Consider the following 13,393-nt stretch of genomic DNA (forward strand, 5'->3'; position numbering starts at 1 on the left):
CATCACTTTTAGGCATCACTTTATTAAGTGATGTGATTTCTTCGCCCCTATGTCATCATTTCAAAAGTGACTTCGAACGACTTACAACAATACTTAACCAAATTATTTTTAAGAGTGATGTCAAAACTTTCGACTTTCAATTCTACGACACCGCTATTGTCATCACTTGCAAAAGTGGTATCGTAGTATTTTGACATATCTTTTCGAGTGATGTCAAATCTCATTTTTGTTGTAGATACTACTACAACAAAGATTTCTGAAATCTAAAAGTAAGTGCTTTTTTTGTTTATCTCTTTTTTCAACACTTGGGTATAAAACATCAAAAAGTTACATTGTTTCAACATTTATGTCAATCGCTTGTTTAGATGTGGCTTGGCCTTGACTTGACTTTGTTGTGTTTGTTTATCTTGTTGACTCCTTTTTATTTTTATTTTTTGCTTGAATGATTTAGGTACACCAGTAGCATCCTGAATGTCAATTTAGTTTGTTAATACGACATAATTTTTTATATTGGTATATATCATAAAGTTTTTATACCAGTCATAGTGGTTGAAATTTGGTGCAGGTCCACTTGAAACCAAGTTAGCAATGGTTGCATATCTTGGTGAGCTGGTTCTTAGCAATGATGTAAAGGTTGTTGTTGCTAGAATGGTAGGTTCTTCATTGGTGAACATCATGAGAAGTGGCAACATGCAGTCAAGAGAAGCTGCACTGAAGGCTTTGAATCAGATATCGTCTTTTGATGCCAGTGCAAAGGTGTTAATAGAAGCAGGGATTCTGCCCCCACTTGTCAAGGACTTTTTCATTGTTGGTGCAAATCAGCTTCCCACGCAGCTGAAAGAGGTCTCTGCAACAATCCTTGCTAATCTTCTCTTGTAGAAGTCGTTATATGATTATATTTTTAGTTTACTTATTAAACAAACTAACACATTCTTCTGTATATTATTTTTTAGGTTATAAGTGAGATAACATGGTAGCTCAATTAAGTTTGTATGAGATGGATCAGTTGATTAGCAATTTGTTGGATGGGTTATGTAAATTGCATTGTTGTTGGATTATGATACTTGATTTTGAATCAAGTGCTTGAGTTATTTAATTTTTTGTATCCGTGAATAAATCATGTAATATGAACAAGTTCTTGGAATGATTTATGTTGGTAATAAAAGTATTATTCTTGTTTTCGTAATAGACTTCAGTTGCCAGGTGTCTGAATGTATTGGTTTAGAGGAATTTCAAATTTACAGGAATTTATTTTCAGATTTATAGGGGGGGGGGGAAGAAGTTATGACTGCTTCCAAAGAATTGTCATGCTACATACCAATTCTTGACAGTTTTTAGTGTTAATTTTTTGACGCTTTTGTTTCTCAAGGTGACGCTTAAATAAAAACAATCATAAACGAAGGTTTAGTTCTTGACGCTTTTTCTAATAAACTATGATGGTTAAGTAAAACATGTCATGTAAAAGGATCCAGTTATGACGTTTATAAATGAATTTTTGTCATATTAAATTCGAGCTTTGATGTCAGCTTCTCTAGAACCGTCATCAAATTTATGACGCTTTTTGTTAACTTTTATGACGGGCTCTATAATGACGGTTGTTTTTAAAATGAAAAAATGTCATTAAACCTATTTCATGACTAAAAAGCCGTCATCACAAGTCTTTTTTTTAGTAGTGGCTTCACGTGCTGGAAGTTTGGGTCGCTGGTTCCGCCATTTGCAGCAAGCAAGAGAAACGAGAGAAGCACTGAACAAGAGTATTACGGGGGAAGAAGTAGAGGAGGATGAAATGCTAATTGCAGTGAGAATTGCTGGTGTGTGCCTCCTTCAAGAGATGAGGTTGTTCCCATGCTCCACCAGCTAAACAGCTTTTGAAAGGAATGCATGTAGTGACTAGTGACTGCAGTTCCTCTCCTGAAAAGTATGGATTTTCGGTTTCCTTTTTCTTAGTTGGACATTTCATGGTTTTGGTGATTATGCATAATCTGTGTGCCATGTCGTCATGCCCGTTTGCTAATTCGTTAAATGGATTTTAACGTTTTAAAATTTGATATGGGATCTTGTAATATTATGGTCTAGAAAAATAAGAATTGATGGAAGTTGGTTTATAAGAAAGACCTCTGATACTCAATTACTTGAGCGTCCAATTAATTAGGGGCGACTATGGGAAGGCCTCTCCATTAATATGAAATACTATGCACAGGAGTAACTTATTTGAGATTAAGGGTGGAATTTGAGCCTAGCCACTCGACCTCAACTTGGTTTGAGCTCGTTCATATATATGAGCTCGAGCTCAAATTAAAGCTCGTGTAACAAATGAGCTTGACGAAACTCGGTTCGTTTAGCTCAAATAACATATTTGTAGTGTAAAATCACTAAGCTATTTGGGCTCAGCTCTCGGCTCTTTTAAGCTTACCTCGAGCTCGCTCGTTTAACTATATGAGTCGAGCTCGAGCTCAATTTAAGACTTGTATAATAAACGAGCTGAGCTTGAGCATAGTAAAGCTCTCGTTTAGCTTGAATTCCACCCTTATTTGAGATTGTAAAAGTATCTATCACTTCTTCGCTTGCTTCCAAGCAATGATATAGGCATGGCGAATGAGATGAAGAAGAAGATCCAGCTCTCTGCATACTGCCAGCTAGTGCACGATATATCTATCTTTGCAGTTTTCTTTTTTTCACTAAATTGCATAAAGTTTGAAAACATCTATAATACAAAACCGCAGGCCTATTCGTAGACCGCTTATATAGTGGGGTTAACTAGTATTACACCCCACTAGATGAGTTAATTAGGATTTCCTCTAGAGCTAATTAGGGGGTCCCCTCCAAATGGTAAAATCCTAATTGGTTCATCTAGTGGGGGTGTGTAATACTAATTAGGGGACAAAACTAAATTGATAAAGACAAAATTTCGAAATAATAAATAATAAACCCAAAAGACCTTCCTCATTTCAAAAGCACTCTCAAGGACAATAGTTAACTCTTGTAAGAAAAAGACAATAATACTCCAGTATGCACAAGTGTTGATGCATACCACTTCAAGTATGCACAAACGTCTGTGCATACCAAACATCATAAGAAAATGATATGCACAAGTGCTGGTGCATATCACCTTTGGTATACACAAACATGTGTACATACAAAACATAGAAGGGTAAAATTAGAAAGAGTGAAAGATAAAAAAGTAAAGTCTGTCTTTATTAATAATTAAAACGTGAAATATGGTTTTTCTAGTAGTTATAAGTCAAAAATTGTTCTTATCAATAGTTTCAAAATCCGGTTGTCCTAGACTATGAATAAAATTGAAAATTGGGTCTTTTGGCTTATTTCTTATACTAATTAACTCTACTAGCAAGATGTACGTGCTTTGCACGTTGTTAACAAACAAATTTATTACATAGTATACAAAGGTTAGTAAACCATTACATATATAACACATCCTAAAGCACCCGTCCATTATGGAATTTATTGATGGTTGGATTTTTTTGAAGAAAGTGAATTGTATCATAAACTTTGACATGCCTTCTGAAATTGATAGGTAAGTTTTTTAGGCCTCATAAGGAAAAGGTAGAGGGAGAAGGGAGACTCCACTTATTGGTTTAGAGAGTAGAGTGACAAAAAGTGCCCAAAGATCATGCATGGTTTTGTTCATGTAGCAGAAATCTATCTTTGTTGGTTCAGTACTCATATATCCTTATATTAGTCTAAAGGGGAGATGTGTGTTATAAGCTCGATCGAGATAAGGGAGGGTTAAAGTGTTAAACTAAGAGTTGTAACCTAACTTACCATCCTGGATTTTATTTCTAGCGAGAACGTTTGCATCCGGGAATGAAAGGTTGAGTACTATCACACATATTGAACGCATTGACTGGCGGAGCATGTGCTCCGAGAAAGTCATAAAAATGATAAAGAAATAAACAAAACGTGAATGCTCGTTGCAATAATAAGAGAGATGCTAGAACATCCATAAACATTCGCTTCTGACCCACTTACGTCACAGAAAATATGATGCCAAGGGTACTGCAATCACTTCAGATAAGTAGAAGAAACCCAAAGAAGCAGATAAGTTAAGAGTGAAGTTGTGACTTCCAAACTCCTTGGACCGTACCTTAGGTGGAATAAATCCTAAGGGAGTAAAGCCTAGCGTTATCCAATAAAACAAAAACAAAGATACATAGAGCAGTATTATACGATCTTAGTATTAAAAGAACTATCAGTATGCATACCCATATAGTAGAGCTCGGAGTTTGCTCTTCAGACAATCATATATGAATATATGGTGTCAAAAAAGATATTAACACCTACAGAGTCGGTCTATCCTTTGTCAGAAAGAGTACGCTAAGCAGCAAGTATTATAAAGACGGCAGCCGTCTTTATGACAAAGTTGGTGGAAGGAGTTTGAAATATACTTGTGACAGCCAGCACAACCTGTGATTGAGTTGCATCCCTCATTTTTTCCTTGATGCTAACTTTTGGTCTTCTCCTTTCATGAAACTTTTGCATAATTATCTTGTCATGTGCTGATTCTATAGCATCGACACTGGACTTGTGTCCTGCATATTTGTTAATCAAAAAGTTTTTTGCTGCTTATATCTATACAAAGAAGAAGAGTCAGATGCAACAATCTAATACAAATTGGATATTTTATTGCATTGATGCACAATCTAAGTGTGAGTCTAATTGCAAGGACACAATAATTGTCAATTTGTCACCATAGTTTAATTTAGGTAAGTATTCCACTCCTTCATTTTCTTAATGTTAGCGTGTGCTTGATTGAACCGGCCGATAATTTAATATTAAAGTAAAGATGTTAATTTGTTGGGTTGCAATGCGCTTGCATTTATCGCCTGACATCTTTGGTGAATTTTCTGATGAATTATCAGTGTCCAAGAACAGATTGCATGCATATGCTTCCGACTATACAAAAAATTGAGATGTACTTGATAAGCACCCAAAACTGTAATATTAAACCCCAAGAGACATAGCATTTTGGTCGATTATGTGTTTAATAATCATATAATAATTATATTTTCGTACTTTTGTAGGATTCCGGCAATTAAAATAAATATAGTGATAAAACATGCATCGAAGTACGGGAATACGGGAAAAATTGAAGTTTCCCACTCGACCCCCGTGAAGCCCAACAAAGCCTGACTAAAGCCGAAGTTTCCAAAATAACAAAACCAGTGCAGAACGGGTCCACATATAAAGAAGCAGCAAACTTCCGAAGCTCAAATCGGATAAATCTAGATGCCGACATTGGCTAGTGAAGCTGCCAAGTACAGGAATACGGGAATATTTGGAGTTTCCCACTCAATCCCCGTGAAGCCCAACAAAGCCTGACTAGAGCCGAAGTTTCCAAAAGAACAAAACCGGTCTTGAGCGAGGGTCCACATATAAAGAAGCGACAAACTTCCGAGCTCAAATCGATAAATCTAGATGCCGACGTTGGCTAGTGAAGCTGCCATAGCTTAACACGGGCGCGGCGAACTCAATTAAGGACAAAAAGTCGTAAAAATGCCAAAATCGGCCCGCCACTGGACACACTAGGTGGATCCACTCTGCGGGCCCAGAAGGCATGATGAGTCAGCATAGGCAGGTGGCAAAGGATGGTTTCAATTTGATACCACCTGGCAAGAGAGAAGACACGTACCAATTCAAACCAGGTGGTTTGAATTGAAATGAGCTAACAAACAAAACCTTAAAAGCAAAAAGACAAAAATTAAAACAGTTAAAACAAAATTTTGTTTCGAACCATTCAATTAGCATAAAGCCAAAATCTAAAACATTCACGGATAGCCTTCCGTAGACGCCTATATATATATGAGGTGGTAAGCCTTCATTATGACCGCTTCAAAGATATTAATGCTTTAGCTTCGCTTTAGTTAGATTTTTCCTTCAAGACTTTTACATTCGCCATTTCCATTCCAAAGAAGGTTTAAATATCGTAAGTTATTTTACCCTTAATAACGGTCATTTCTTTTCTAGTTTAATTTCTGTCCCGCATTTATTTACTTAATGTATCTGAAGAAGTTTTATTATTCTTCTATGACCAAGAGCTAATCCCCCCCTCAGGGGGAGGGTTATGCTGCCGTGTGAAAATCTGGATTGACTCGTTAATATTCTAGAATCACTACTTAGGAATTAGGCATAGAATTGACATCCGGTCACAAAATGACTGAGACTATACAAAGTTGGATTGCTGATGCTCCAGACGGTCTACGTGGCGACCGAAAATGTTCTCTACTCTTCAGTGTGTCGATGACTCTCCAATTCATCCGGTGATGGGAAATCGAGCCAGGAGCTGAAATAATATACCAGAGATGAGGTATTATTGAAACTCCTTATGCTAGTGAAATGCGACCTAGAGATGTGGGCATGCACTAGGGATCAATATTTGACGGCGTCGTCTCGAAAACGAGGCTAATTAGAGATGTAGTGATGTGGTAATATAAACTGTTGAAAAACGATTTCGCATGAGTATGACTAACTCTCTCCCTGTTTCTCTATTTTGTTTACCTACATATAATCGCTTTAGTAATTTACATTATTTGCATTACCAATTAATTTAATTAAACCCAACTAAAAGAAACCTAAAAATCCTACTCACCAAAAGTTGTAATTCGGTTGTGAACCTATCCGAGCCCCAAGGTTTTGGACCATCCCTTACTCGACCTATCCTACCTAACCCACGTGAGTAAGGTAACTTGACTAAAACGCATTTAACTATACGAGGACGTTGGAATTTGACTTTTGACTTGGGTCTTTGGACTTTGGACTTTGGTTGTGGACCTCGGACTTAAGAAAATACGTGGATCAAAACCAATAAACATGTAAAGAGTGTTTTATCAAATTAGCCCACCGTGCCGGGAAGGACTCTGGACTTAACATAATAACTGGAATACATCCATAAAACCCCTCCCATACCTCCTCATCTTTTTAATTTTCATTTCATTTTACAATACTAACGAAGTTACTTTGAACAGTTTACCTTTAACTTTTTCTACTAACAAATATCCGCGGAACCAAGTTTGTTTATTTTCATTAGCACGATCTAAGTACTTCGTAGGAGAATTTGAAAATCTTGAAGCACAAAAGAGTCTCCGGAATGAGATTGAATTAGTAGCACTGTGAGACTAACCCGGAGTATCAACACTCCGGTTTTCAGTCTACGAGCCACTTTCCTTTTTCATTACTATTTTGAGCTCTTTGGTCCTATTTTTTTCTAGTAAGCATAAGCTCGGGAGTAGTCGATCGCTATCTTCAGAGGAATCGGGGACGCTAGGGTTTCAAACTCTTTAAACTCCTCAAACTTTGTCGAGGGATATTATTCGCTATAACCTGTTTTACCTCGTAGATATTTGTATGTTGGCATGAGAACTCCGTGCATGTAAAGGTGGTTCGTCATTACATATTCACGTAACACAATTAATATGATTCAATATATTTTGATATACGCGTGAAGCGTCAATCCACCTGCTTAGAATATTTTTGTATGTGTATGTTACATCAATTCCGCATACATGGTATTCAATTGCATGAGTTAGTTCTCGACATTCCCCTAGCTCACGATAACTTACATATAGTTGCACGATAGGTAATATAGATTTGCATGAGTAGACTTCCGTAAAACTAGTATATGTTAGTTAGTTTCATTTTGGCATCTATTGTTTTTAATTGCATATTTTGTAATCACGTCTCCATAATACACTAATTACGTAAATTAAAATAAAAAAATAAAAAAAATAAAAAATAAAAAAATCATAGTAATTAAATTTGTTTTATCTAAATCATCTTAATAACACCCCGCATAATACACCATCATAAATCATCATCCTATTCCATCAGTGCCTAGGAAACTTGAAAAAAATTGAGGTTGCCTAATTAAGGAACGCCGGGCACGAACAACCTCCCTCAATTCTCGAGGGTGACCTGGCTGCTGGAATATTCACCGCTATCCTAGCTTCCCTTTCGAAGTTAGCGGAAATTTCAGGAAGGCGGCTTCAACTCCCTCCTTCCTAAATTCTAAAACCTCCGGTCATTATTCATTCCTTATGAGCCTTAAATTAAAATTTATATTTGTATGAGACTACGGTCCGTAAACATAAGGAATTAGAACTTACATATCATCATCGAAAATACAAGAAACAATTTGCTTATGTTATCTCCTAGACATAGTCCCTCCTCCGTGAAATCAACCTCGTCAAACATCTCCGTTTACCATTATCTCCTTTAATTATGGTTGAGGAAAATCTCACGATCGAGAAACCCTTTCGATTTCTATACTGCCTTACGGGGAAGGACTCGCTTCCTGCATTAAACTCGGATGATCAGAGGTGATTTTTCAGATTCCGGCCAAACATTTTCGGTTTGTTACCTATTTACCATCGGTTAGACCATGAAAAACCATACAATCATCTTCGGCCGGATGCAACAAGTAGTCACCACTTTCCGCCATCCGACCGTTACCAACGAACAAGTCTTGCTTAGGTTGTTTCCCTTCACCTTAGTCGATAAAGCTTCCGGTTTGGCTCGTCCCGGACAAGCACCAAATCCATTGACATGGGCCAAACTTGTTCAAGCATTCATGATAAAGTTTTATACTCAGAAGAAAACTACATAAATGCTTCAAAAGATTCAATTCTTTCGCCAAAGACCTGGGAATCCTTTTCGAAGCATGGAGCAAGATTTATCGATTTATTTCTCGAATGTCCCCATCATCAACCCGACACTCACAGATTAGTCCGTTTCACTCTTTAATGGTCTCCGACCATCAAAAGAAACATTAGATATCATGAACGGAGGTTGTTTCATGGACAAGGGCGCTTTTCGGCTCAGAACTTTTCTTGAGAAACAGCCTCACGGGCACCCATTGGGAAACACCGGGATTCTTTTAGATCTTCTAAAGACACTCCTACCAAAGTTACAAATTTATGTTCGAGGTCAAACCCGATCCAGAATTAAAAACTCTAATCGAAGTCATCACTAAAAAAAGGTCGATGCTCTTTCGGGTAATAAGTAAAATGAACAAAACCCAAACGGTCATGGTACGCCAACGCTTTCCCATGCCCTCTTTGGAAAGCACGCCGATTCTTATTATCCTTTGGTATACGAAAGGTCCTCCCAACCTTCTGAAGAGGTTTGTGCTTTCAACATCCCTAATGCACCTTAAAACATCCTAATTTAGCTTTGGCACCCTCATTCAACAACAAGCTCCTTCACGTGGCAACAACGTTCTGTCACGACCACCACCTGAACTACAATTCCTATCGTCAAGGAAATCCTCCATTACCCCAGCAAAGGGCAAAGTAATTTTCCCAACAACGCGAAATATGGGGTACCAAAACAACCCTTGACTTTGTTCCCGCTTAATCAAGGATATGGCTACCAAAATCAACCCGTGAATAATAACGTGGAACTAGTTCCTCGCTAATCCTTGGTACAATCCAATGACCGATAAAATGGTCAAACTTTCCCGACATACATGAATCAATATAATCAAATCCCAGTGTGTGGTTGTTCCATATTGATCCCACCTTCCCAACTTGTTTGGGGTGGTTTTATCAATTCAAGCTTTATTTTTATATAACCCTACTGTTAGAATTTATTGCGGAGTAAGGTGAAAATATGGCCGTTTAGGCATATCTATGAGTGAGAATCATTGTAGGATGAAATCTAGATTAAATAGGTACATTCAATCATAAAATCAACCTAAAAGATACTGGGTTTGAATTAGAATCAATAAAATGAGTTGTTTCCGTTTTCGGGTTTGGAAATTTTAGGATCTCCGGAAACTGCCGTAATTAGTTTTGGCAACTTTTCGACCCATTTTAGCAACTTAAAACCTATATAAACTTGATACAATCTATCCTCACAACTCACACTACACCTAAACTCCATCACGCACCTTTCACACCCGCGATTCCTATCGCCGTCTCCATTTTTTGCAAATCTATAACTTTCGGCTGCGCCAGATTCTGAGGAGCTGGCCTTCTACACTTCTAACTAAAGAAAATTTTTTTCGAGCGCCACGCTTCAAGTCAAGCCACTCGCGCTAAAACACTGGAATTCAAAATACAAAAGCGGACTCGCCCTAGTTGAAGGCGCTTCGCCTGACTCGCGTGGACCGTAAATTTTCCAGTTTTTAGCGTAGCGTAGTACCGGTTGTTTTGGTAAATTGTTCCAGGCGTAGTTTTGAGATGACATCTCCTATAATAATACCGAACAGTCTTCGAAGATTTGTTCCAAAGCACTACCGGTGCTTGGTTTCATGAGGTGATCACATACGTTGGCCGGGAACCTCTTATGGTAAGACCGGTGAACTTTATTCTCCAAAGACTTGCATCTTATTTTTATAATAACCTGCATTTTCTTTGAGAGACGGATGGAGAACAAGTGTTCTCCATCAACATCGACGATGAACCAATGGAAATTACCGTGTTCTTGCTAGCATTTGTTCTTGGACTTGCTATGCCCGCCGAGATACAAGACCCATGGTGCTATTGGTCGATAATATGCATGTCTACACTTATGAGTTTTGCCGACGAGGCTTACGGGCGAGGCATTTTTCAGATTGAGGACCAAGGGGACTATAACGTTGCCCCTTGGTAGCCCTGGTCCATGAACATAGGAACTATTATGTTTTGGATTATGCTAAACATTTTAGGGAATGGCGTTTTTCTTACGTGAATGGCGCCATTTTTTGGCGTTTTTCTTTTGCTTTAGCCACGGGGGCCGGTTACATGACCTTCCTTAACTTTGATGTCTAGTTTAGCACGAGTCCATACCATGAGGCATAAGTACCTTCTTATGCCTATTCTAATTCCGCGTATTATGCAATGTTTCTTTTCCCGCTTTTTGTACACGCTTTCACGGATTGGATTACGGTAGACGCGGTCGCGACCCACCAATAGTATTATTTGATCTTTCCGGGTAACGATTTGGTAAGGGTGGCGGATACAACCTCACCAGTTGCACCCTACACCCCAGATCAAGTGGCACTTAATAGGTTAGCAAACATAGATGATAAATGGCGTGAAGCCCCGGCAAATTATCATAGCATGGGCAGATTGAAGGAGCCTCACTTCTTTATAGAAGTAGAGGATGGATAATATGACGAATAACAAATGGGAGTGGAGGTAAGTTTTAGTTTCGTAGTAGTTCCGCTTATGTCCTAAGTAATTTAATTGTTAACCCCATAATGGGTAGAACTCTTATAGAGTTGCGCCGCTTTTATTTCCTATATTAGATGCGCTTTAACCTTGTTTTGCGGATGTTTCGAATTTCACGACTTCAATGGTATTTTTCCTACCCTCTTTATTTAAATGCTTTGAGGGACAAAGCATGCTTCTTGTTTGGGGGCATAGAAACACGTGTAATTAAGACATCTGCTAGGATATAAATATGTATAATATGCATTTGTTTTCTAGTTAAAATTTCAAAAATTTAAAAATATAAATAAATAAGTTATGCTATACACTTAGGAATATTGGTATTGTTTCTTTCTCCATGCTCTTAACAATCTAGAAGTCTCAAGTCAAGCCAATTCGCGTCGGAATAATTGTTAGAAACTTAGGTTAATATATAGGTAATAATCTTTACATCTATCTATAAATATATTACATGAGTATCTATGATTGTTAGCGATAAGTTTCGAAATCTAGGTCGAGTACTTATTCTACAAATCTGAAAATATAGCCTAAAAAGCCTTATATGGGAAAAACATTTGAGAAATGACACAAGGGAGAAGTAAAATCCGGATAGAGAAATCACACGTCCACTTGCTTGATCACTAAACCATATCCTAAGCGAGAATTTAGGCCCTCTTTGGATCGATATAGCTAGAAATTCAAACCTATGAATTATTTTCCGCTAGTCGCCCCACTGAGCCTTTCATTAGCCCTTCCATAAACCACAAGTCCTTTACCCTGTTACAAAAACAAAACAAAATAAAAAAAAAAATAAAATAAAATAAATCAACCTACCCAATTTAGAATAAGTCTGAGAATAGAATGATGAAGAAAGAAGAAGAGAAAAACCGTGTAAACAAAAATTAGTTAGTGCTTTAAAATAAAAGAAAATAAGTTTCCATCCAAAGAAAAGAAAAATAAAAATAGAAATAAAATAAAAACTCCAAAAATAGAATAAAAGGGAGTCAAAAGCCAAAGAAAAGAAAAAGAAAAATATGGCTAAGGATGGAAACAAGGTGTAGAAGCAAAAGTAAATAACAAGGTTTTCTCTAGTTACATAATATGAAGACTCTATTATCTCAGACTTGTCCTTTAGAATATCCATTTCCTTCCTTCTTAAACCATCTCCTAATCCCCACAACACCTAATAAAGACCTTTTAGCTCAATTAGGAATAGGTTAGTGTGATAGTAAGTGGCGGATGTGTTTGATCGACTCGCTTCCTTCTGTGTGTCATTGAGATTGTAAGGTAAAAGTGCCCACCTGTTTTGTAATCGGAGTAAATGAAACTTGAGTGGAAAAATCAGAGTGTTGTTTCTTGACTATTATTGTGAGAACCTACTTAGGGACGCTTATTCGAAGTTCTCGAAACAAACCCGCTAAACATTTTATAGTACTACTCATCAGGTATATGTTTATTGTAGATGATAGATTATTATGCATATATTAACTTAGGTTTCTATTAACTTAGGTTTTGACTTGGTTATTCTTATTCAATTGCTAGAGAGATGTATAGATAGTTGAGCATGAATAAGGAAACAATAGTTTTATTTTTCTTAGTCGCCAGAAGTATAGATGAAGTTTGTGAGTACCTTCATCTGGAAAACTCTCACGAGGCTATAACTTTCGTCCACTAGGGAATTCCTAGTGGTTTAAGGCCTTGTGTTGCATATGGTCAATGCAATCGCGACTCAGTAAACGAGAGTAGTTAGAACTCCATTTTGGTCACTTATTCTAATTTCTCATCTTTGCTTGAGGACAAGCAAAATGTCTTTTTAAGGGGTGGTTTGATAAGAGCCCAAAACTGTAGTTTTAACCCCCTTAATAATCATACTTGTTAGACCAATTATGTGAATAATAAGTAAGAGTTAATACCGATTCGTGTTTTTATGCATTTCAGGCTTCAAAGTCCATTATGTGCGAGAAATGTGCCACTTTAGCGAGATAAAGGAGCAAAAGTCGCCAGAACTTCGAATGCCATATCTTTGGACTCGGACCTCTCGGATTGAGGCCTACCTTATGTCAAAACGACCGGCTCGGAAAGAGCTTTGTAATGGTCCAAGCCTTGACCCAATCAAAGGAGCAGAAGTGGAAGAAAAGTCTGTTGAAGGAACTGCAGTGAAGAGGCCTTTTGGATTGAAGAATTGGGTTTTGGGCGATTGCGGCGCCCAAAACATGGCTCCAAGCCCATGCACGATTTTTGGATCT

At 37.5% G+C, this 13,393-nt stretch overlaps 1 pseudogene; it reads right to left on the reverse strand.

The window, feature by feature from the left end:
- Positions 1-4,023: 4,023 nt before the first annotated feature.
- LOC147475633 (protein CHAPERONE-LIKE PROTEIN OF POR1, chloroplastic-like) lies at positions 4,024-9,938 on the reverse strand (annotated as a pseudogene).
- Between the last annotated feature and the right edge of the window lie 3,455 nt (positions 9,939-13,393).

The sequence above is a fragment of the Coptis chinensis genome, chromosome 9, assembly GCF_015680905.1.
Source record: "Coptis chinensis isolate HL-2020 chromosome 9, ASM1568090v1, whole genome shotgun sequence".
Taxonomy (NCBI): Eukaryota; Viridiplantae; Streptophyta; class Magnoliopsida; order Ranunculales; family Ranunculaceae; genus Coptis; species Coptis chinensis.